This window comes from Penaeus vannamei, chromosome 1 (genome assembly GCF_042767895.1).
Source record: "Penaeus vannamei isolate JL-2024 chromosome 1, ASM4276789v1, whole genome shotgun sequence".
NCBI classification, from domain to species: domain Eukaryota; kingdom Metazoa; phylum Arthropoda; class Malacostraca; order Decapoda; family Penaeidae; genus Penaeus; species Penaeus vannamei.
In genome coordinates, this window is record NC_091549.1 from 35,620,829 (window position 1) to 35,625,422 (window position 4,594).

Consider the following 4,594-nt stretch of genomic DNA (forward strand, 5'->3'; position numbering starts at 1 on the left):
TTGTCATTTATCACCAACATCAGAACGCATTCATCAGTAGATCAGTCATTATGGATAATTATGCCAATCACATCAGTCATAATTACTATACTAATTATGTCATTTACAAACTTCTGCTTAATCGCTACTACTAACTAAACTAATCGCTAATGTCATGGTCGATGATTATTACCAATTTAGAGGGATCATAATTACCTATTCATTTGATATCGGATTATAAATTACACAGGAAAATGCGAAACCTCAATTGACAAAATAAATAATAGTAATGATAAAACTAAAGTAATAATTAAATCTATCAAAATGTAAATCAGATACAGATTGAATACCGATAGAAGATACCAAAACGCAATATTTGAAAAGAAATACCAAGAAAGATACCAGATTAGATGTTAAAAAAGCAGAATAAGAGTAAAAAATCGAATAAATGTCAAAACGATACCCAAAGTTAGCAAAATACAAAATAGATGAAAGAAAGAACACCAAAAGGGAAAAATAGATATAAATAATATACGCCAAAAATAGATACCATAGACAGCAAAATACAAAGAAAAAATATGGATGTTTAGAAAGATACCAAAAGGCAAAAATAAACAGGTGAATGAATGAAATAGACTAGATACCAGACTGGATCTTGAAAAAGATACCAAAATGCAAAATAGATATGTATGATAAAACGCCAAAACAGATACCACAAGATACCAAAGGCAAAATATATTTCGAAAAGCAAACCAAAGTAAAATTACTGAAAATGCAAAACAAATTTGACTTTTTTTTAACATCTAATTCATATCTGATGATAAAGGTAATTAGCAAATAACCGAATGAATAAAGAGAATGAAGAAATAGCAAAGGAAAGAGAGAATAACGATAAATAATGATTAATTACATGAATGGGAACAGCAATAAAAACGGATAAGAATAACAGTTAAGAATAAAATCAATTACGAATATGATGACAAAGAATAGCAATGAAGAACGAGAATAACAATGAATGACAAGAATGGAAATATAAAATAACGAAAATAACAAATAACGGAAATGATAATCAATAAACAATGAAACAAATGCATACAATATAATAACAAGAACGACGAACAAATAACAAGAATAATGACCAATAACAAGAACAAAAATGAACCGAGAAAGTAACGACGAATAAAGAGAAGAATATCAGAAGTAGAATAATAAGAGACGAACTTTGAAATCCCCATTAAGGAATTTTCAAACTAAGAATGATGATAGAGAATTTTGAAAAGCGTCTTTAAAGTGCTATTAATGCAGATTTTTTTTTTCTTTTTTTTTTTTTTACAATTATCATGGTAAATTCTATTCATATTAGTTTATTTTTGACTGTTCAGAATTGTTAATTCTGTCTATCAGTAAAATGTAGGTTATATCTAATATTTATATTTTGATCGTAAGAAATAAACTAGAATTATTTTAAGTAATATGTATGAAAGCGATGTTAAATACATACATTCCCTTTTCAGATCATTCGTATGTGTTTTAGCTCGGTAACCCCTCGCAAGCTCTCTATTTTATTTTTCCCTTTTCTTTCTCCTTGTGGAATTATGTTAAAAGCCTCTAAGTTTGCCATATCCAGGGCAAATGCAAGTGGGGGGGGGGGGGCGAGAGAGCAAATGTCACTGCTTTGGGATACGGACGCAATGCAAAATGTAAGATGTCATATCAAAACATTTCAGGAATTTACTTCAAAGTCAAACATTGAAGTTTATTTTGTGTACGTTTATAATGAAGTTTGGCTGCAAAGTTGTTTTTGGTAAAGGATGTGTACTTGAATACATATACAAACACTTAGACGCGCACGTATATATATACAGACAGTGCATATATATATATATATATATATATATATATATATATATATATATATATATATATATATATATATATATATATATATATATATATATATACATATATATATATATATGCTACAAAGTTGTTTTTGGTAAAGGATGTGTACTTGAATACATATACACACACACGCATGTGCATATATGCATACAATGTGTATATATATATATATATATATATATATATATATATATATATATATATATATATATATATATATATATATATATATATATATGTATATATATATATATAGATATATATAGCTATTATATATATATATATATATATATATATATATATATATATATGTATATATGTATATATATACATATATGCATATATATACATATATGTGTGTGTGTGTGTGTATATATATATATATATATATATATATATATATATATATATATATATATATATATATATATATATATATATATATATATATATATATATAGATATATAAACACATGTGTATCTGTATATGTTTGTATATAATCTATAAATATAAATAAAACACACGTACGAGCTTCTATAAGTATGCAGACCATCGTCAAACAACTAAAAAGCCAAAAAGAAATACCGACTTGCGAACTGCATGTATGACGTCACGCTAAGAATAAAAATGTATAGCTGTCAAGCGAGAAAAATATATTAGGCTAAGTTGCAACTGAGGAACAGGTTATAAAACAAGACTTAGAATCATTTTTATTTCCAATTTCGTACATTATTTCATGTTGTCACAATACTGATATACACTCACATGTACGTTGGGTGACCCAGAACATGCTTCTCCATGATGCTGTATGTCGCAGTCAAATTCTCCGTCTAAAAAGGCCTGGAACCTTCAAAATAATATGTACATAAGCGCCCATAACTGAACGAGGACTGATTACTTAATCGTCTCCACCCATTCAATGCTCAATCATTTTGTTTTTCGTTTTTCCTTTATTCTTTTTTTCAATTCTTTTTCACGTCTAAAGGAACGATTATTTTCATTTTTGGGGAGTTTAGATAGTTGCTTTTTTATCCTACACTCGTTGGCTGTTCTGTAAGTATTCTTCAGTTTTAATCCAGACAAGTAATAATGATTGTATGTAAATAAATAGCTATACATCTTTTCCAACTTCTTTTTCCTCATTTTCTCCAACCAAAAATTTTTGGACAGAGCCATAAGGGAATGAAACGGACAATTGGAATAAAAACCTACGGACGTTGCGAATCGAAACCCTCATCCGGGACATCTGATTCGCCATTTTATAGGGTAGAATCCCATGTCACTGATTGTCTAGGGTCGAGATATTCCAAGGCGAACACAGTCGCTGAACTAATCTTCAAAATGCCTTATTTTATCATTTTGTCTTTTTGAAATTTCTCTCTTCGGTCCCTAAACTATAAAATAAGATTATAACAAGCATTACAAGAGGGAGGGAGGAAGGGAGGCGGAAAGGAGGGCCAATTTGCTGGTCTTTTCTTCCCGATAAGCTGGCTGTTGCTGGTCGTTGGGGATGATTTTGTGAAGCCATATTTCCTGACTTGTTTATTTGCTTTTATTCTTCCTTGTGACCGGTTCAGAAGAGAGAGAGAGAAGGAGAAAGAGAGAGAGAGAGAGAGAGAGAGAGAGAGAGAGAGAGGATTCAAGGATCTGAGATAAGGTTTTCTGTCTGATTTACAGAACAAAGGAATTAAAGAGAAAATATTGATAAATAACCATGATAAAAAAGATTAAGAGAAAGATGAAACGAAAGGGAAGAGAGAGAGAGAGATAGGAAACCAAACGGATAATCATAATAAGATAAAACAGAAAAAAAATAAGAATTGACCCGTTGAGGCTACGATAATGACATATCTTCAATGTACAAAATATAAAAGATAAGAGATAAGAATACAAGAATATAAGATTGAATGAAAATAAAAATAATAAGTAACTTCACACGACAGACGTAAATGATGCATTTTGATTCATATCTTCATCAGCATTCCATAAATTACATCTGCTGCTTTTTTTTAGAATTGTTGAATTCCACTTACACCTTTCACACGATAATCAGTGCATTCGAAAAGGAGCGAAAAGAGGGAAACACAAACACATACGATAACAACCAAGGCAATTAATAAATAAACGAGTGAATGAATAAATGAACAAAAAGAAAAAAGAAAAAAAAAAAAAAAAAAAAAAAAAAAAAAAATATATATATATATATATATATATATATATATATATATATATATATATATATATATATATATATATATATATATATATATATATATATATATATATATATCCAGGCACAACAAACGGAATGAGAAACCTGAGAAAATAACACATAAATGAATAAATAAACATCAAAAAGAGAGAAAACGAAAAAGTCTAAATAAAAAATAAACAAACAAGCAAATAAATAAATAAAAACATCCGCAAAACCGTCTTAATCCTATTTCCTTTTCTCAGAGGAACGAAGAGAGACGAGACGAGAAGACGACGAGACGAGAGGAGACGAGACGAGAAGACGAGGAGAGACGAAGAGAGACGAGGAGAGACGAGTGGACGACGAGACGAAGAGTGGACGAGGAGACAAGTGGACGAGTGTACAGGTGGACGAGCATCTTTTGGCGAGGAGATGAGGGGGGCGGGGTGGAAATGAGAGCTTCGGTTCGGATGTCTTCTGAAGGACCTCTGAGGGGAGGCGACTCACGGGCTGCGAAG

The 4,594-nt window shown here is 30.0% G+C and overlaps 1 protein-coding gene across 1 annotated transcript in view; it reads right to left on the reverse strand.

Annotated features, from left to right (window-relative positions):
• LOC113809078 (corticotropin-releasing factor-binding protein) overlaps positions 1 to 4,594 on the reverse strand; it is a 110,152-nt gene that overhangs the window by 3,053 nt on the left and 102,505 nt on the right. The gene's annotated exons all lie outside the window — the stretch shown is intronic.